Raw genomic sequence first — 22,419 nt, forward strand, 5'->3', positions numbered from 1 at the left:
TGCAAAATTATGTGCTTGTATTTTGGGGAACAGAATCCTTACTTTGACAAGCTTCTTAAAGGGAGTCTATGAAGCAAAAACTGTTTAAGAATCACTTCACCGGTTTTGTGAACACTTGAAATGCAGGCATTTGTTCTTATCCATCTCTTTACCCTCATGCAGAGCACAAAGTGGTGCTCAGTAAATGATCATGGAAGGGGTATATGTGTCTTTCTCGGATTCTCCAAGGTGAAATTGCTCTCTTGGTCTTTGCGTTTCCCAAAACACTTGGGCAATCTTCACAGACTGCATTGCGTCTAAGGTGATTGTGTACTTGCTGTTTTTCCCAACTTATAATCACTTTAAGGGTAATCAGAGTAAGATTCATCTTCATATTCTTAAGCACTAAGACAACAAATAGCATAATTCAAAATACCCATTATGCCATTTTGTTTTTACAGCAATCATGAAACATGTAGTATCACCATCCCCATTTTACAGATAGAAAACTAAAGCTCAGAAAGGTAAATAGGTTTATTTAAGGTCATATCAATAGTAAGTTGAGAGCCCCGAGTCAAATTCTTGCCTATCTGATTCTAAGGCCTTGAACTATGTTTATATTATATTATACTTCACAGTATTGTAATATGCTGCTGTAGCTGTCTCTCAAGGTTGTTGAATGGAACTGCCTTGAACCAAAATAAATCTTATGGCCACGAAACAGGGACGGACTATGAGGCAATCAGAAACTCTCAATCTAGTCCAACCATCTCATTTTACAGGTGGGAAAATGGAAATTTAGAGTAAGACAGTGACTTGCCCAAAGTCAGGCAGCAAATAAGTGGTTGAGCTGAGTGTCTTGCCTGCTGAATTGATGCTCTTTCTTCTATTATGTTCGGTTCCTCCCTTGTTTCCTTGGTTCATGCTGTGCTGGAGTGAGATCAAAGGGTCAAATCCAGGTAAATTCCTATAAAAAGATTTGGCATGTCTTTGTAGCTTAATTTAGCTCATTAAATATTTTAAGATATCCTTTGACAGCTGGTAATGATCATGGTTCTTGATTAGACAATGCAATTTCATGCATCTAATTTTCTCCATTTTTTTCTTTCAGATATTCTTTTTAAAATGGAAGCAGAAATGTGCCAGATCTTCTGATAAATGCAGTCTACTTAATTCATAGTAATTGCAGTCCCTCATTAGTAATAAATTAAATATTGAAAAGACCAGATCATTTCAATGTGTCAAAAAGAGCCTTGTCACTTGGCATAATTTAAGAGGTCAAAGTGTACATTTTATAATGATCATCCATATCCAGTATTTCTGATTCAACTCACTCAGCTTCTATGACTCATGGGACATACCTAAGACACTTGTTGAGTTACAAACAGAGCCAAATATGAGGAGCAAAATAGAATCATAATTTGTGCCTAAGAATTGTTGGACAGATATTCAGAATTGATGCATTACATTGAACTAGAGGTTTCACCAGGAGAAACTGCATTTAATTGTTTCTATGCGACTTCAATACATCTCTTCATATTAGACTATATTTAAAAAATCAAATTAGTTTGGTACTGATTTTACCAAAAACAATGCCATTGAAAAGCAAATAAATATAAACATTCAAATCTCAAAATACCAATTCAAAGTATTAGCTTATTTTTTCATTTATTTTTTACCTAAATGCTTGATAATAGTACCATTTTGGGCTCCCCTAACGGACCAAGGTCAACCACTAAGCTAGTTCAACCAATAGTGAAATCAGTCATAAAAGATGATTTTTGATAAAGAGAAACAGAAAAAAAACTGTGAATTAGGGATCAAACATATATTGCTTTAGTTTATTTTTATTTTTTTAATAAATTAATTTTTATTGGTGTTCAATTTACCAACATACAGAATAACACCCAGTGCTCATCCCGTCAAGTGTCCCCCTCAGTGCCCGTCACCCATTCACCCCCACCCCCCGCCCTCCTCCCCTTCCACCACCCCTATGTTGCTTTAGTTTGAACACAACAAATCAAGTCCCTCACATAATAAAAGAATCCAGCTTTCTGTGAGAAATTACTCAATGCTCTTTTGATAATTTTGTTACCAAATTTCGAAAAGTAGGGAGCACTAAGCAGTTCTTTAGCAGAAAAGCTAATAGGCTTAAATATTATAACAGCATCTTTTAAATGATGAAACCATATCATCAAAGAGAAAGGGTGTGATAGAAATGCAATATAAGTAAAAATGTCCGTACATAACATTTAATCATTTGACAAGCATTGATTGAATGCCTTGCAATTGAATGCAAGCTAACAGGTCTAGGTCCAATGGCACCTAGGTTGGAGAGTTGACTAAAGCAAGAGTCCACCATCCAGGAGCTATCACCTAATAGTGGTGGCAGCAGTGCAGAAGTAACTGTAATAAAAGGTGCTTAAAGCAAGAGATAGATGAAACATAATGGTAGTTTAGGGAGGGACGAGAGCAATTTCAGCAGGGAAGATATTTGAAATCACCTAGTGATTCTCTCTCATGCTGGTACGATCATGTTATGCTGGTGGTCTAAATGGAGTATTTACAGGAGCCTGAGGAGGTCTGGGAAATATCTTGAAGTAAGTCACATGTGAGCTGGGCTTAAAGAACAACAGAATAGAGGTGCCTGGGTGGCTCAGTCGGTTATGTGTCTGACTCTTGATTTTGGCTCAGGTCATGATCACAGGGTTGTGGAATTGAGCCCTGCCTTGAGCCCTGCCTTAAGCCCGGTGTTGAGCCCTATGAGCTCTGTGCTGGTGCTGGGCATGGAGACTGCTTAAGATTCTCTCAATCTTTTCCTCTGCACCACCCCCCCCCCCCAGAAAAAAAAAAGAACAGAAAATAAAGATGGAGAGGTCAGTGGAGACTTAATTATTTAAAGTCTTAAAGACCATATTAAGGTATTCAAATTTTGTCCTGTGGTCAATGGAGAGCCGTCAAAGGATTTTCAGCAGAGGAATGATGTGGTCATATTCGCACTTCAGAAAGACCACTCTGGCTACAATGTAGAAAATAGATTTGAGGGGAAGGGAGCAGGTGAGAAGGGAGGAAAATTCATTGAATTAGTCTTTAAGCTAAAGATGATGAGGACCTAAGAAGGTAGTGGTGGGGAGGCTGGGGAAAGTGAAATTTATTTAACCATAGAAATGGAACAGAAATGATTCATCTTAGAGATACTTAGGTAGATTTGAGTAGACATGGTAAATGATTGGGTTTGGGGGCATAGGAAAAAAGAAGAGTCAAAACTACCCCTCAGTTTTTACCTTGGCTGATTATAGTGAATAATAACATTTTATGAAGATACAAAACACAGAGGGAACACATTTCAATGGGAGTAGCGGCAGGGGTAAAAAATGGGGAAAAAGAAAGTGGGAAACTGATCAAACTCCATGAAAGCATGAATCACTTTATTTTTCATCATTGTAGCCACAGTGCCTAGCTCAACAAATACTAGAATGAATGAATGAAATGAATTATTGCATTTGAAATACCACTGAAGGTATTTGAATCTGTAGAGTAAAAAGAAAGCTCATTTCATTCTTTGATGTAATAGTTATTGAGCACCTACTATATGCCAGGTAGAATTTTAGGTACTGGGGATATATTGGTGAGCAAAACAGTGGTGGGCTTATATTCATAAACTTATGTTTTAGTTTAGGTATAACTAACAAATAAATATATATATTTTTTCAGTCAGTGATGGGCACTATGAAGAAAAATGAATCAGCGTAATGGGGTTAGAGAGTGGCCACGTGCTTTTACAATAAAATGGTTTGGGATAGTCTTTCTTAGAAGGTGATATTTGAACAGAGAATGGAACAAAATGGAGTAGGCAATGTGGCTGTCTGGGAAAAAATGTATTCCAGGCAGAGGGAATACCCAGTGAAAAAATCCTAAGGCAGGAACATGACTAACAATATTCACATTCAAAGAATAGCAAGAAAGCAAGTATGACTTGCAGAAAGTGAGCAAGAGGGAGAGGGGTAGAAGATGAGGCCAGAAAAACTAAAGGACTGGCTTATGGAGAGCTTTAAAAGCTACTGTAAGGGCTTTGGCTTTTTCTTTGAATGGTACAAAGAAAAGAGCTTCAGTGGATGATTTTTAGCAGAGAAGTGACATGGTCTGACTCGTTTTAACAGGATCACTCTGCTGCATAGAGAATAGTCTGTAGAGAGGCAAGAGTAGAAGCCGGTAGACAGGCTAGGAGACTCTTGAAGCCATCTAAGCAAGAGACCATAATGGTTTGCACAAAAGTGAAAGCAGCGGAGATGGCATGATAAGAAGGGGCTTGGTTCTGTTCTTGTTGATTTTTTATTTGATTTTTGTCTATTTTCTTAAAGTAAAACTGGCAGGATTTACTAGAGTAAAAAAAGGAGGCACAGCGGATTCCAGAGCATTTGGTTCAGACAGTTGAACAACAACAACATTGCCATCTACTGAAATGGTAAAGATGACAGGTGGAACAAGTTTTAGGCTGGAGTATCAGTAGTTTGGTATTGCGTGTGTTAAGTTTGAAATGCCTATTAGTGTAGATGTATAGTTGGCAGTTATGCCTACAAATCTGTAGTTCAGGTAAGAATTCTGGGCAGGAGATAAAAACCTGGGAGTCATCAGTATATACATGGTATTTATATCCACGGGACAGAATTGGATTGGATCACCCAGGAAATGAGTATAAATAGAGAAAAACATGGATCCAAGACTAATCCTTGGGACATTCCGATGTTTAGTTTGCAGCAGGATGGGAAAGAGCTAAGCAAAGAGCAAAAGAGATCGGTAAGGTAGGAGAAAAAAATGCGAAATAGTGGTGTCCTCGAATCAAATGAATTAGTATTTTGCACAGGAGAGGACAATCAACTTGCCAAGTGATGCGGACAGGTCAGGTAAGGGGAGGACTGAACATTGATCTTTATACTTGGCTACTAGGAAGACACTTGTGACCTTGACAAGAGCTGTTCAGCGGAGTAGTGTGGTTTGGATGTAAACATGATTATAGTGAGTTCAAGAGAAAATGGGAAGAGAAAAAGTGGAGACAATATGTGGTAATTAATATTTCAAAGAGTATTGATGTAAGGGAGAAGACAGAAATGGGCCACTTGGTCAGAAAGCAAGTGGGGTGCAAATCATGTAGGGTCTCATAGGCTAGAATTAGTCACTTTGGGTTTTACTCCAAGCTGGGGAACCATCATCCTAGAACCAGAATTCTGAAGAATCCAAATATTTAGAGGTCTAGGGGAGAAGAAGGAAACAGCATAGGAGACTGATGGACTGATGAAGTAGAAAGGAAAACCAGGAAAGTATTTATGCAGAAGCCAAGACAGGAGAGGACAGAGTGGTCAACTATGTCAAATGCTGCTTTGCAGGCAAGTAGGATGAAGTCAGCCCATTGGGCTTGGAAAGATGGAAACTTATTTTCCTTGCAATAGAGGTGTTTCCATTGCTTCAGTGGTATAGGAGAAGATAATATGATTTTATACTGTGTTGAGGAAAGTTGGGAAAGCTGAGAAGATCCAAGAATAAGGGTGTAATTAGGCACCTTGATCTAGGAAAGAGGAGATACTCTCCAATGACATATACAGAAGGGGAAAGCATGTGTGTGTGTGCATGTGCGTGCACCATAAAATCCGTAATAGTGCCTTTAAAAAATTACCATCAGGGATTGAGGATTTAAAGAGTTAACACAGGAGGGTGCCTGGATGGCTGAGTCAGTTAAGCATCGGACTCTTGCTTTGGGCTCAGGTCATGATCTCAAGGTCTTGAGATCAAGCTCTGCCTCCATGGGCTCTGCGCTCAGTCTGGGAGTCGGCTTGGGATTCTCTCTCTTTCCCTCTTCCTCTGCCTCTGCCCCTGCCCCTCCTCTCTCATTTTCTCTCAAATAAATAATTCATTTGGGTAATATAAATAATAGTGAAAGGGAACAGAAGGGAAGGGAGAAGAAATGGGTAGGAAATATCAGAAAGGGAGACAGAACATGAAGACTCCTAACTCTGGGAAACGAACTAGGGGTGGTGGAAGGGGAGGAGGGCGGGGGGTGGGGGTGAATGGGTGACGGGCACTGAGGGGGGCACTTGACGGGATGAGCACTGGGTGTTATTGCGTGTGTTGGCAAATTGAACACCAATAAAAATAAATTTATTATTAAAAAATAAATCTTTAAAGACTTAACCACTGAGCTTTAGGGAACTAAAGATCGCTAACCATTAAAGAAGATTTGAATGAATGATCAGTATAATTCTAACTCTTATAAAGGTGTGAGGTTGGTGATTAAAACCAGGAATAATAATAATAATAATAATAATAATAATAAACAAAACCAGGAATGAAGTGACTGAATTTGAAAAGTAAGTGGAATTCAAATTTTAATGACTTCAAAGCTAAAATTAGTGCATAATTACAATAATTACATCTTCCCTTTTTCCTGGTACAATTATCTCCCCCATCTTTCTTTGGTTTCGAACTCTTCCTGATATTTAAGTCACCCTTTGTGAATGTACTTTTACTACGAGTTTTTTCATAGTAAATCTCTTTTGGAAGTATGCAACTACACCCAATACATACTTTAAGAACTAGTGCTGAGTTAGAAATTGTGAAAAGGAAGTAATTCTAACCTGTGTCTCTCCTATGTAAGAATGTTGCTCGGAAAGTCTTACAGAGAAGTATTTGGTAAATGTGGAGCTGGCCAGAGGGTAAATTAGTGCTGAAGAATTGTAACAGTATACTTCAACTTTGACAGACTAATGTGGTAGGGGCTGACCTGTTGAGGAGAGAATCTTTGTGGACACTGGTCAAAGCAACCATCTACAAGGTTACTGGATAAATATAGAACATTACTGCTTTCATTCTCCCGCTACTTGCCCCCACCCCGCCCCACTGAATTTCATACTGACTCTAGCCCTCCTGATAGCATGTTTACTTCTGATTAAAATTTAACTACCATTTATTGAGCAATTACTCTGACTCAAGTATTGGTTAAGCTAAAATAATAGCTTATGTTTAGTGGAATGCTCACTGGAAGTACTTCAAGGCCATTCAATGCTCACAACAAATCTCTTTGGTAGGTACTATTATCCTTTCATTTTACAAATGAGAAAACAGAGGGAAAGTATGTTGAAATAACTTGCCCAACATCACATAAATAGGTAGCCGTGGAGCCATGAATCGAACCCAGGTGGTGTGGTTCCAGCAACTAGGCCCTTAAACACCAAGCTCTAATGCCATCCTGGGGCTAGCATACCTTATTTCACTCAACATTTTAATCTCCATTTTATAGAAAGGAAAATTGAGGCTCAGAGCAAAGAATCAGTAAGGTTTCAAGGTAACACAAATAGAAAACAATTTCCATGTAAAGCCTGTTACTCTTTCCACACTCACAAAACACTTGATATATTTAGAGCTTATTTTTTCCTTAACTCAGTAATTGCCAAAATGAGTTCCATGGTCTGTTTCAACAGGCATTATTTAAAAAAAAAAAAAAAGGTGGGGTGTTCCATTAGCAAATACTTTGGAGAATGCTGGGTTAAGCAAAACTAAGAGGTATTTTTCTCTACAGGTCTTTTCAATGCCTTTGATATGGTAATGTACCTTTTGAAGCTTTGCAGGGTGGGTATTTAGCAACTTAACCATGTAATTTTTTTTTTCTCAGAGCATCTTACTAGCAAGTGCATAGGACATACTTAGTCTAACTATATAACTACATTCCTGAGCACATATACTCTGATGACCTTAATTCGATTGAAAGGCAATCTGGTTTCTGGTTTCTGTATTCAATTAGGAGACACTGATCTTCATGGCTGAGATGCAGGATGTAGCCTTTTCTCAACAATCCCAAATTTACATGCCATTCATTATGGTAAGTTATTTTGAAGATGTCCAATCATGTCTAATCGATATTTGTTGTTTTAGAGAGTGATGTTTTCAGATTCGGTCTCAAAGTTAGGGGGAAGTCTTTGTTTGCAGGCATTCCATGCCCTAACATACTGACAATCATCTTCAAGGGTGCTGACAAGCACTTGTGATGTAATTTTGTGGTTTTTGTTTATGTAAAGCTAAGTGAGTATGGTCCATTCACTTCTTTCATGAGTGTCCCTGCGGTTGAATGAGTTACATGAGTAGTAACCAAGATAAGAAAGGAGAATATTTAAAACATGGGAGGATAAGAATCTGATAAATATATTTATTGATTTTCATCACATTTTAGCTCCAATGAGGTGACACCTAAAATGATTTCTTTTTCAGTGATGACACAGAAGTGATGATAGTGATGAGGAGGTCTCAAGCCAGAAATTATTCCACATCCCTATTATGACATCAAATGGAGAAGTGGTATTTTGAGATAGCACTAACCTTGGAGAATCTACAGGAAGGTGCAACCCCCCAAAATATAAATAAATCTAAAAATATTTTATGTGATAGAAAAGAAAAGGCTAAAATGCAAATGCTTTTTTTTTCCCCTCAGGGAAGTCATTAGGAATAAAAGCCAATAGTCAGGTCATTGTGACATATTGCCAAATTTCATAGCTGTTTGGAAAAGCAGAACCTTGGTTTTCTTAAAAAGACCAATTGAGATGGGGTTGAGTAAAGTCCGTATAAAGTACGTATGTCTTAGGCCTAGAAAGGAAGAAAAGAGAAAATACAGACACAGACACATGCACTAGTTTTGCACTTGGGTTCTTATAACCTGTCACAGAATCAGGCAATCATGGAATACCAGAGTTGGAAGAGACCAATTCAGTTATCTGGCTTATCGATCCCATCTATGATAGTTCTCCCGAGTGATTATCAAATATTTGCGTGAGTTAACTAGTGAGATACTCTTTTTCATTGTTATAGGACTTATACTGGCCATCTGGGAGGCCTTGTATTACAAAAAATAACACAGATTTTACGAGTAGAATAGACTAGGTTCCACTCTGACTCTTCTGTTTATAGCTGAATCAGCCAGGATGAGCTATGTTACAGTAATAAAGAACTCCAAAGTCCCAGTGACGAAAAGGACTTTATACAACAGAACATCTATAGCTTAGACCCAAAACATAGACTAAGGAGATAGGTAGGTAGGTAGGTAGGTGGGTAGGTAGGTAGATAGATAGATGATAGATAGATAGATAGATAGATAGATAGATAGATAGATAGCAGCCCTCTCTTGGGCCTTCATGGCCAGTGAGAAATGTTTATTTCTTATGATATCTAGCCAATCCATATTAGCAGTTCCCCCCCCCCAAACTTGTTCCAGTTTGTCTCTGCTTCCTCTTAGAGTGATGGTCATATCGGAGCACAGTGTCCTACCCAGTTCTCATCTCATCAACATAGCACCAAGTTGAGATTATAACAGGCCTCATCCTGGACAGCATGTTTCTCTTCATGTAATTAGGGACATGTCCCACTCATAAAATCAAAGGCTATCATTGGACCACTTAAACCAGTGGTTCCTAAGGAACCAGAAACATTAGATTTGTTTGTAGAGTGTTTCATAAGGAGACATTCAGAAGCCCGACTCCTCTGATTTCTTGAAATTGGTGCCAGGACCAATTTGGTGACTTCTCTGTAGCATCCCCACAGCCGTTTCTCACTCTGTATCTTAGGTTATTTCCAAATGTTCACCATGGACCAAATATATAATTCAGAATAATTGGAGCACTTGTTAAAAATGGTTTCTAGAGCCTTCCCACAAAATATAGAATCAGAATTTCTGAGAATTAGGTCCAGAAATTTACATTTATAACAAATACTTTAGTTGAGTCTGATGTGCAGTTAGATTCTGGAAACTGTGATCCATTTAAAACTTCTAGCTAATGTTTGAACTACCCATAATCCTGCCAAAAAGTTCACCTTGGGCTCAGTGAAGAGATTACACAGTATAACACTTACAGATTAATTGCCAAGAACATAGGATAAAAATGCATGTACACAGCAGCCTTCGCTTTGGTCTTCATGGCCACTAACAGAATCATGAAATCATATATAAATTTGGAGTTAAGAGGGGACTTGAGAATCTGATTAGTCAAGATTTCCCAAAATGTGTTCCATGGCACATAAGACCTTTAAAAAGGGAATTGCAAATGAAGTTAGACTGAGAAATACAGAATACTCCATTATGTGTCTTGGAGTGTTAAAATGCACATTAGTACAATTAAACACCCTGAGAAGTACTGCAGCAAATAAAACTGTTTGACTTTAATAAAATCAACATTTTCCAAAATTATTTAAGCATAGAGCCTATTTTTAAAAAATCACCCTTAGCCTGAAGAATCAGTGTTCTATGGAATGATCCTGACAAATAGTGATCTATGGCATTGTTTATCTGATGCCTCAATGTCCTATCCAATGCTCTAGCAGGAACCCAATAAAATTGGAGACTAATAATTCCATTTCTAACATCTCTAATTGTTCACACATGGATCAGCATCTTGTCTGCTATCTCTCTCACAACCTAACTTCAGGCCATATGTTTTATATCTGGAGACAACATAAGACAGTGGAACGCATGTGAAGTTTACTGTCAGAAGTCCTGGGCTTCAATCTTGGCTCTACCAACTACTAATTATTTGACCTTGGGAACTATTTAGGCTTCCTGAACATAATTTTTTTTTCATATTTTTCTCATATACAAAATAATATTCATCTCACATAGTGTTGTGAGAATTAAATGAGATAATGCCCATGAAAAGCCTAGCATGGTGCCTGGAACACAGTGAGCACTCCAATAATAGCAGTATTCTAAGTGTTTAGTTTCAATACTGAGGGAAGGAAATTCTGTCTTGTTCTTGCCCCTACATCCTGCCCCGTATACAAATCTCCTTTCCTCAGTGCTTTCCCTCCAAATTTTCCTGACCTGTACAGATTCATATCAGTCTGATATTAACATCCCAATAAATTTCATTTTAATAAAAACAATTCCATTGACTCAATTATTCCCTAATATGTTATTTTCAGAACACCAAGGAATGAAATACAATGTAAGCATATTAATCTTCTAAGAAGACATGATAAATGAAGAGACACTGAAACAAACTTTGTGGGACAAGTGGGGAGGTGCTGGAGATGCTATTATAAGAACCAGTGTGTTCTGTGAAAAGATTTTTCTTGGAAATATTTAGTGGTGACTGCAGTGGGATTAATTACTCATTGACACTACACGTTTATAGGGAAGTTAAGTCGATAGGATGTTCCACATACTGAAACATATGGCTGCCTTACAATGAAGCAAAGAGTGTAATAGGGAGACAATTATGGCTGTACCTGCGCATTAGCAAAGCAAAGATGAAAAGTGGTGTTGTTTAAAAAGCAGTGCAGCTGCTCCCATCAGGAAAAAAAAAAAGAAAGAAAAACAAGGAGGTGTTAAAATTCCAGCCCTGTCATTACCTAACTCTAATATTAAATTATTTGAGACTTCGTTTCCTCCTCTGTAAAATGGGTAATGCGGGAGGGTGTTTTTTTTTTTTTATTTAATTTGGCATCCGAATTCTAGAAACTTCCATATAATAGGATTGATTTAAGATAACTTTTAAAATGATAATCAGCTTTAAAAACCACTCAATTGTCAAGAGCATAAACAGGCAGTTAATATAAAAGGAAGTATAAACAGCTTATAAACATAGGAAATGTTTAACTTTAATCATAATTAAAGATATGCAAATTAAAACAGTAATGATACTATTTTTCACATATTGGAACAGTAAGTAAAGAAGACAAAATTAATAGTTCATGAAGTTTTTGTGGGTGTGTAGAAACTAACACTCTCATACGATGTTGATGGGAGAATAAATTGGTATAGCTTATTGGAAGTCAATTAGGCATTACAGGTCAACATTTCAAGTACATATCCACTTAAACTTAGCAATGCCACTTCTCAAAAATCATCCTAACAACACATTCGCATGTGTGTGCAAATGTGGTATGTGTAAGGAATCTCCCTGCAGTAATGTTTTGAACAGTAAAAACCTGGAAACTACCTCAATGTTCATCAGTAGACGACCGGTTATATAAATTTTGGTTCAAATACTATAAGGGCATTAAAAAGGATGGTGATAGGGAAGCTGTTCATGGCACAAGATGCTCTATATACACTAGATGTGAAGAGATAAAGGGGGGGTGGGCTAACTCACATCTGATAATTACTGAGTGACTGGAACTGGCCCTTTATTTATTAATTCACTTAGTCTTTTTTTTTCATTTTTTTAAAAAGATTTTATTTATTTATTCATAGAGACACAGAGAGAGACAGAGAGGCAGAGACAGAAGCAGGCACCATGCAGAGAGCCTGACATGGGACTCGATCCAGGGTCTCCAGGAGCACGCCCTGGGCTGCAGGCGGTGCCACCGGGGCTGCCCCTCACTTAGTTTTTTACATCAAACCCTATGAGGTAGGCTCTCTCATGATCCCAGTATTATAGATATGGAACTGGAGATAGATACACAGAAGGTTAAGTGGCATGGCCATGTTCAAACAGCTGGATATATGACAGACGCCTGCTGTAAACCCAGGTAGTCTGGCTTCTCAAGACTGCACTATATCAAGTGCTATGTTTTTCTGCCTCTTTTTTTTATTTTTTTAAAGATTTATTTATTTATTTATGATAGACAGAGAGAGAGAGAGAGGCAGAGACACAGGAGGAGGGAGAACCAGGCTCCATGCTGGGAGCCCGACGTGGGACTTGATCCCGGGACCCCAGGATTGCGCCCTGGGCCAAAGGCAGGTGCCAAACCGCTGAGCCACCCAGGGATCCCCCTTTCTGCCTCTTCCTATAGAGAAGCCTCTATATTCTTCCATTGGAAGAAACATAAAAGAAAATATGTACGTATGCCTAGATAGGACTAAAACAAGTCCGGGAAAGATATGTAAGAAACTGTTAGCAGTAGTTGACTATGTGTATGTGTGCGGGGGTAGTGGGGGGTGGTGGAAGAGTTGCTCTGGGTCACATTCATCTCTTTGGTTTTGTTTGTCTTTATCTGTTGCCTAAATTACTTTTCATTGATTGGTAACTATAAGAGCAACTAGCTTTTTAGGGTAAAAATAAAAGAAACTAATACCTTCATTCGATAGATTGGGAGGCTGAGGATGAGAAGAGGGACAGGACCCACTGAGTTCAAGGAGGTAATTTATGGATGAGTAAGAACCACAAACCTCATCTGTTTTTTTTTTTTTCCAGCTTTCTTAGTTCTCTAATCCCTGACCCTCAGAGACTCTGGGTCAGAGACAAGAGAGAGACTTCAGTTTCATTGTTAATCTTTTTTTTTTTTAAGATTTATTTATTTGAGAGAGAGAACTCGTGAGCACACTTGAGTTGGAGGGAGGAGCAGACGGAGAGGTACAGAGAATCTACAGCTGACTCCTTGCTGAACGTGGAGCCCCGTACAGAGCTCCATCCCAGGACCCTGAGATCATTACCCGAGCCAAACCAAGAGTTGGATGCTTAGCTAACGGAGCCACCCAGGCACCTTTCATTGTTAATCTGTTTAATTTTTTAAAACACTGTATATTTTTGAGCTAAATTCTTTGTTTAAAATTCCTTTGTAATGGGGGTCCCTGGGTGGCTCAGCGCTTTGCCACCTGCCTTTGGCCCAGGGCGTGATCCTGGAGTCCTGGGATTGAGTCCCACATCGGGCTCCCTGCATGGAGCCTGCTTCTCCCTCTGCCTGTGTCTCTGCCCCCCTCTCTCTCTCTCTCTCTCATAAATAAATAAATAAATAAATAAATAAATAAATAAATAAATCTTAAAAAAATTCCTTTGTAATACTAGCAAACTGAATTTAACAGCACATTAAAAGGATCATATGCACCATGACCATGTGGGATCTTTGCATCCAGGGATGCAAAGATGGTTCAACATATGAAAATCAATTAATGTGATAAACCACATTAAAATTAAGGACAAAAATCACATAATCATCTCAATAGTCACATAATCATCTCAATAGATATAGAGAAAGCACTTGATTAAGTTAAATAAACTTCCATGATAAAAACTCTCAATAATGTAGGAATAGAAGGAAACTACTTCAACATAATAAAAGCATATATGACAGGTCCACAGCTAATATCAGATTCAATAGTGAAAAGCTGAAAGTGTTTCCACTAAGCTCAAGAACAAGGGAAGTAAGCCCACCCATACTGTGGCCACTTCTATCCAACATAGTACTGGAAGTCCCAGCCAGAACAATTAAAAAGAAATAAAAGGCATCCAAGTAGGGAAGGAAGAAGGAGAAGTGTCTCTGTTTGCAGATGATATGATCTTACATATAGAAAACTCCAGGGCAGCCCGGGTGGCTCAGTGGTTTAGCGCCACCTTTGGCCCAGGCCCTGATCCTAGAGTCCCAGGATTGAGTCCCACATTGGGCTCCCTGTGTGGAGCCTGCTTCTCCCTCTGCCTGTATCTCTGCATCTCTTTCTCTGTGTCTCTTGTGAATAAATAGATAAAATCTTTTTTTTTAAGAAGAAAACTCCACCAAAAAAAAACCTGTTAGAACTAATCAACGAATTCAGTAAAGTTGTAGGATAGGAAATCAACATACAAAAATCTGCATTTTAATATACTAACAATTTCATCTTCAATACCATCAAAAAGAATAAATTACTTGGGAGTAAACTTAGCCGAGGAGATAAAAAAGACTTGTACCCTGAAAATGACAAAACACTGATGAAAGAGAAATAAGGAGACACAGAGAAATGGAAAGATATCTTATGTTCGTGGATTGGAAGAATCAATATTTTTAAATTGTCCAGACTACCCAAAATAATCTATGAATTTAATGCAATCCCTATCAAAATCCCAATGGCATTTTTAACAGAAATAGAAAAAACAATTCTAAAATTCATCTATGTGTTGGCAAATTGAACTCCAATAAAAAATTAAAAAAAAAAAACTTTATTGGCCCAGGTGGTCTGCTCTTACGGCCTCCTCAATTTCTGCTGATAAGAAATTATATTACATGTAGTAAAAGAAACTTAAAAAAAAATTCATCTAGCACTACAAAGGACCCCAAATGCCCAAATAATCTTGAGAAAGGAGAACAAAGCTGGAAGCATCACACTTCCTTATTTCAAAATATATCCTAAAGCGACAGCAATTAAAACAGTATGGCGTTGGCATAAAGACAGACATAGAGTCTGACAGAGCAGTGTCCCTGAGTTTTTAGGATCATATATAGCTATATAGGCTTTGTAGAATATCCCACTAGACTAGACTTTTCTAAAGTTGCTGATCTATTTTTTCTCACCTTGAACTACCAGTGCTGATAAAACTGTTTATTTTGCTCAGGCATGGAAACTTGCCAAGAAGTTATTAGCCTCTTTGATATGCTGGGATTCCCTAGAGGTGGAACAGTTTAGTGTACTTAATCACTCTTGTTTTTTAGCAGCACCCCTATGGAGAGACAGGAAGAATAAAGAAACAAACCAGATACATCACCAGATGGAGAGAAGCATTAGCCACACTTGACCTTTCGAATGTTCTATCCTGGTCTTCTAGGCCCACATTAGGGGAGATCTCTGGTGGGCAGCTCCAGGTGGAGACAGACATTATGTGTTCAATAGTGAAACCTAAAAGAAAACTGAAACAAGCATGCAATGGTGTCTGAACATATTAGGTTACAAAGAAAAGCCTGAAGTGGGTTTTGTTTTTTGTTTTTTTTTTTTAGTGTATTTATATGGAAGTTGAAGGTAGAAGTGGGGAAGGTGAGAGGAGAAAAAAATTCAGTTCCTTTTTATTTTTAGATGAAAACATAACACACGAAAGGTCCTCTTTTAAAGTTTTTTTTCAACTTTTCTAGGATGATGAGTCCTTTGACTCTGTTTAATTCAATTCATTTATAGTCGGTCTCTTTCCAAATTAATTTTACTCCTCTTTTCTGACCTTTCCCCTGTGAGGAGAAACTAAATTCAGTGCCCTGTAAAATGTCTCAATTTTTGCTGTGTAAGTGGGTAATGATGTTTAAGGCTAGAAAATGCTATTAGGTTTCATCTTTCCACCTGCCCTGAAAAGTTTGCAGCCCTATCCTGGGCTGCTACATAGGAGATCATCGTGAGTATAAAAATAGTTTTGAGTGTTGCCACTAGGAGCAAGGAAATGTCCATCTATAAGGAAGCAAGAAGGGACGGTAGTCGTGGCTGACCATAACATGACAGATGCTTTTCATATTGAAGCAACCCTTTCCAAAGTCATATGATAAAGAGTGTAGCAATGATTTCTCCAACCTCCATCCCAAAACAGAAAAAGAAAGGGAAAGGGAAAGGGAAAGGAAAGGAAAGGAAAGGAAAGGAAAGGAAAGGAGAAAGGAAAGAAGGAGAAGAGAAAGGAAAGGAAAGGGGGAAGGAAAGGGGAAAGGAAAGGAAAGAAGGAAAGGAAAGGAAACCCTAGAACTTCAAAAGAGTGAAACCATGGAGCTTCAACAAATGTATCCAGGGCCTCCTCCCCCATTTGTCACTATAGTCTGAGATCCTAAACTAAGCTACCTCCTTACCACTTTGCATTCAAGACTGGGGTTCCTGCCTTTCTTTGCTGCATCCTCATGGAGCAAAGAATCATCTGTAGAGACTCCTCTTCCCCAAATCCACGTCTCATGGGACACAATCAACTCCACCTCCATGAACAGAAGCACCTTGGGAAGAAGGGTGGGGAAGATAGGAGTTTTCCTTAATAAGAGTGGTTTGGGGTTTTTTGTTTGGGGGGGGGTGGGGGCTTGTTTTTTTTTTTTGCCAGTTTTATGTTGGTACCCTGGAGGCCGAAATGGAAACTCGGTTTCAAGTTAGAAAGAGGAGGCTCCTTCTCTTAACCCTGTTACTATTTCATCCAGGGGGTTCTAATTATTGAGACCCAAGTGCAACTGAGCAGACCACCCAGCCTGTTGCTTTATTTCTAAGATGAACAACGGAGTATGAGCTCTGTTCACAGAAAGGTGACAGCTCACCAAGACCCTCCTTCCTCAAACACAGAGCAGACGTACGCACAAAAGAAAATGAAAACTGACTCTTATTATAGAGAAAGAGGAAACACAGGAAAGGGAGGCAAAAAAAAAAAAAAAAAAAGAAAGAAATGAAACGACACCCTCCCTATCTCCTGAAAGCAGCGGCGAGGGCACACTGGAAAACATAAAGACCTCATGTGGAAATTGCTAGGAGGGTGCAGAGACTTTGCCTGGGATGGAATAGTTGAGAGCTGTTTTTACAAATCTGTGATAGTCCATTCTTTCATCCCCGAGATGCCTGAAAAGAAGTAGAACAACACAAATCCCAGCAACAAAAGCTTCATTTGAGCTCAGCGGCGTGCACCCACCAATAGAAGTAGGAGTAATGCAACTGCCTGCCCAGCTCTCAAGGTTTCCAAAACAATAACCCCAAACTCCCTCAAGGGCTTTGCTGAGCTAGGAGGAAGCACAAACTCTTGCACTTGATTCAAAAAAACACCTTGACTTCAGTCCTTTCTCATTCAGATTGGAGATAAACAGCCAGAAATACAGGCCAATGCAGAATGGAGTCCAAGTCGGTGGTATCCCTGCAAAGTGAGATTTTTGCCCAAACAGGGCCAAACTTCTGTGTTAAGGGAAACGTTGCTGGAGTGACCCGAGCTGCAAGCTCTTTGAAGGAAGGAAGAGGACTTGTTCTCCCTTATTTTTCCAAGCACATACCTCAGCACCTGGACTATGGTATTTGCTCCTTCTTGTGTTCATTTGTTGGAGAATTTGTTGGAAATACTTATGGCCTGTAGGGGGGGAAAGGAGGAACTGCAATAAAGTCAGGGGAGCCTTTGCAAGAGAGAGAAGGCCAAAGGTAAAGGATGCTCGAAAGGATGAGGTAATGGGGAGGTGGTACGAGCAAGGGTGGCCCCTAAGCAGTTAGAGATATCCCTCAGGAGGCACTTGCTCCAGTCGCACTGACCCGTCCACGACCTGGAGAACACCAGGCTCTCCTGTCCCTTTCTGCCTTCACCCAAACTGCACGCTCAGCTGGGACTTCCCTCTCCACCTATCAAAATCTCATCCATCGTCCAAAGGTAAGGTCAAACGAGGCCTTCTCTTCTCCCTATGGCTGAACACCTGTTCATGCAGCGCATCATCTTTTTTAAATATTTTATTTTATTTTATTTTATTTGCATCATCTTTATATTACAGCAGTGAGGATGGGGGTTTCGCATTGGTCACTCTCACGTCTGCCTCCTTTCCTAGACTGTGGTCTCTATGGGGACTGGGACACGGTCCCACTATTTTGCACGCTCCAGCCCTCAGCCCAGAGAGAGCCTCTCAGAAATGTTGGGGTTTGGTGACCTTCCATGACAGCCCAGCCCTGATGCCCTCTGGTGCTGACTCGAGGTGCGCACTCTGACCTCCCGCCCTGGATGGGATCTGGCTGCTGGCCTTGCTCTGTTTGCATACACCTTCCCCCCGGAATCCTGCTGTCTCCCCGTGCACTGATCTTTTGTTAGCCTAGTCTTCTGATCCCGATTCTCGTCTCATTTCTCAGACCATCTCCATCTGTGGTTTCTGTGTTCTGTTAGGGCATGGAGTCCCACAGCTGTTCTGACATCTGTCTTGGATGCAATCCAAGTGGGACTGGTACCAGACAACCCTGGTGAGATAGTATTGATGTCTCTTGGCAACACTGGACACCATCGGTCACCCCCTCTCTCGAAACGCTCTTCTTTTGCTCCCAGGCCCCCTCAAGAGCTTCCTGGATTTCCCTCTGGCTGTCTGGTCCCAATTTCTCTTTTTTTTTGCAGGGGCTACCTCTTCCAAGTTACTTCAACAGCAGAGATTTCCCCAATTTAATGGAAAGAATAATAGCCTGGAAAGCTTAAAATGCACATTCTTGGGCCCTGCCCACAGATATTCTGGTTCAGAAGGGGTCTGAGAGGCTGAGGTTTAACAAGCGCCTCAGGTGCTTTTGATACCATTGATGCACGGGGACACTGAAAACCAAAGCTTGAAACAGCTGCAATCCTTGCTGGGCCTTTATATTTTCCTTCTGGGACCTTCAGTGTCAATTCTGTCTCTGGTCTAAGATGCTCCTCCGAGCTCCTGTTGGACAAAGACACTCACCCACCCAACAATTTGAGCCACTTCCAACTCTTCTAGAGTTCCTCATCTCAGTGAATGGAATTCTCATCAACCCAGCTGCTCCACGCAGAGGACTCTGAGAATCCTCCTTGCACCGCGCCCCATCACCCTTGACTCACATATCCAGTGTATGGGCAAGGCCCACAGGGTCTTCATTCACAATACAGGCCACAACCATGTACTTCCTTCATCTTTAACAGCTTAGCTCACCTTTGTCTTTTCTCCAGTACTACTGAAGGATCTTCCTGACTGGGTTCCCCACATATACTCTGGTCCTCACTCGCCCTCGTTCGGCCTCAATAAAGCAGCCAGTAGTCTGTCCTAAGGAAACGTAACCATGTTACCTCGATGCTTTCTCAACCTCCATTGACTTCCCAAAGCATCCAGTAGTCTCAATCCTACCAGGCCTTTCACAATTTAACCTCGGCGACGGCACCCGGGGCTTGTGGGCCAACCCACCCACCACCTGTTTCATTAATGAAATTTCGTTGAAACACAGCCACACCTGTTTGTTGAACTCATTGTCTACAGCTACTTCCATGCTACAGCAGCCGAGCTGACTAGTTACAGCAAAGACTGTGTGGCCCGCAAAGCTTCAAGTTACCTGCTCTCTGGCCCTGTGCAAAATAGGTGTGGCAACCCCTGGTCTAGTCTCTGCCTACCTCACCAGCACCACGTGATGAGCTAATTCCCACACTGGGGTCTTAGCCATGTTGCCCCCTCAGTTTCAGATGCCCTGGCCCAACCCCACTCTTTGACAACTAACTTGACCTCACCCTTTAGGTCTTTCATTTAAATGTCTTTTCCACAGGACAGCCTTAATTAACCGATGCCACCCCCCCTTCTCCCCACTCCAATATGAACAAGGTCGCATGAATGAAAGCCACTTAGAAGACATAGACGTGGCCAACACGCACATGAGAAAATGCTCTGCATCACTTGCCCTCAGGGAAATACAAATCAAAACCACAATGAGACACCCCCTCACACCAGTGAGAATGGGGAAAATTAACAAGGCAGGAAACAACAAACGTTGGAGAGGATGCGGAGAAAGGGGAACCCTCCTGCACTGTTGGTGGGAATGTGAACTGGTGCAGCCACTCTGGAAAACTGTGTGGAGGTTCCTCAAAGAGTTAAAAATAAATAATAGGGGACATACGTGGGTCTTGAGGAGAGTCGGTTTAAGTCAGTCTGCCAGTTCCAATCGACCTGAGCTACACCAGCTTCACATGTGATATTCCGGAAGGGTACAAAGAGAGGCCTCAGTCCACTGTTTGTCATGGGCCCAAAATGCCACCGTTTGTTCTAGGAACATGGTCTCCTCTTCTCCTCCTCAATAGCCTCTTAAAATACCCCTGAGAGTATTAACATACTAATGTACGTGTGAATTAGCTGCAGCGTGAATTTGGTATTTAAATGTGAATCAGGTGGAAAGAAAAACATCAAACAGAATTAGAGTTTTAATGGGAGTGGGGAGGTTACTCTTGGAGCACTCGGCCACTGTCACAGAAGAGGACGTTTGAACAAGGAGCTAGGGGGCTGCACGGGCATGGGTGGGCACGTACATGAAGAAAGAGGGGAGGCCTGAGGGTCAGTGTGCTCTGCTCTAGTAGACATCATGATGTGCCAGCAACCAATCAAACTAAATATTTTTTATTCTCTTCTATTCTTTTCTACTTAAACATTAATGAGGCAGATGTTATTTATACATTTAACACTGTGACTATTTAGAAGTGAAGTAGGATCCGGATGTGTAAAACTGCTAATTTTGAATGAATTGCTAACTAGTACCTGAAGGAATACTCTTTGTGATTAAAGGGGTCAGCGAATGCACAGTGGCCACTTTGAAGGAGCCCCTGGTTAATAACACTTAATGAAGACAAACTCAGAATTGCATTGCAGAGTGATCTAGGATGTATTCAGAATCTTTAAAAACTAACGGCACCCAATAAACAACCAAAAACCCTTGAGGTTTCAAGGGTGTCTTTCCTTCCCATGTTTTTGTTTTTAAGAAAACTTTGTCTCTATGGAATGAAATTCAAATAAGTATTTCTGAGAGTATTTTTTTTTTTGGTAATTCGGATAATTTGTGGTTGCTATTCTTAATACAGTCTGTTGAGCTATAACCTGAGTTAAAATTATTTGGAATAATTTTCAATTCTATCTAATTGAGGGTAAATAATAAAAAAAATAGACCCAACTCTAATTAGGGAAGACGATATAACAATACACTAACCTTTGTGTCCCATTTGCCAAGCTCAAGAAATAACCTCAAAATTGAAATGTAGGACTGAAATAATAAATATAAGCACATCTTATCATTGCTAGTGTGAGGTTGTTACTAGAGTGCCATCTTCAGTGCAATGTACAAAGGAGGTTGTTTTTTCCTTTGTGAGAAAAAATTAAACCTCAGAGAGTGTTCTCTTTGGAATGCTGACACAAAATGAAAACACTAAAAATTAGAAGGAAACTTGTGTCTCTTCCAAAATGATGCTTCATATTTAACTGGTACTTGGGGTTATTGATTCGTTATTCTAATATCCAGTAGGTATCACCTATTAGCGATTAAGCTACTATAGACTGAGGATTTGAATGTTTGGGACAAAATACACATTTGATAGTCTTGGCTTGCTTGAAAAATGACTTTGGTGTATAAACCAGGTAATCCTAGGATCTTAGAGCTAGAAGTGTCCTCCAAGATCAGCTAGGCTAAGCTTGCGTTCAAATACATTTTCTTGAATAACATCCATCCTCCTTGTCAAAACCATTCTCACTTTGGATACTTGTACGGATAAAGAACTCCGTATTTTGAAATCTAGCTCATTCCTCCAGTTATGGGCTGCTATAAAACCTTATGGAAAATGTCCTTATGCTACATTGGAACGTCTCCCTGAAGCCTCACCCACAGATCCTCATTCTCCTCCTTGGAACTTCCAAATAGAACAGTGTAATGGAAATAGCATTATCCTGTGAGTCAGGAGAAACAGGTTGTAGACCAGATTGGTCTTAATATGTTGCTTGGCTTTGGGCAAGTCACCTTCCCTCTCTAGCCCTCGTTGCTCTTCCAAAAGAAAAGGAATTGGGATGAAATGATCTGATTTGCAAATTCAAGGAGCATGTATACTCCCGCCTTCCTGTGATGGTTCTTAAATGTTGGAGGTATTTACCAACAGGCTCTTGGCCTAACCCTGTTCTGATAACCTTTAAGATGGAATAAAGACCATTTAGGTCTATCATAAGGACACTATGATAGGTCAGCAAAACTGGCCTTCTTCAATATGTTTATAGTCAAATGAGCAGCTGAAATCAGATACACATTTGAGATTAAATAACCAAGTGAGCGCTCACACATTCTACACTGCAGTCGCATCT

Source organism: Nyctereutes procyonoides, unplaced genomic scaffold, assembly GCF_905146905.1.
Source record: "Nyctereutes procyonoides isolate TBG_1078 unplaced genomic scaffold, NYPRO_anot_genome, whole genome shotgun sequence".
Taxonomy (NCBI): Eukaryota; Metazoa; Chordata; class Mammalia; order Carnivora; family Canidae; genus Nyctereutes; species Nyctereutes procyonoides.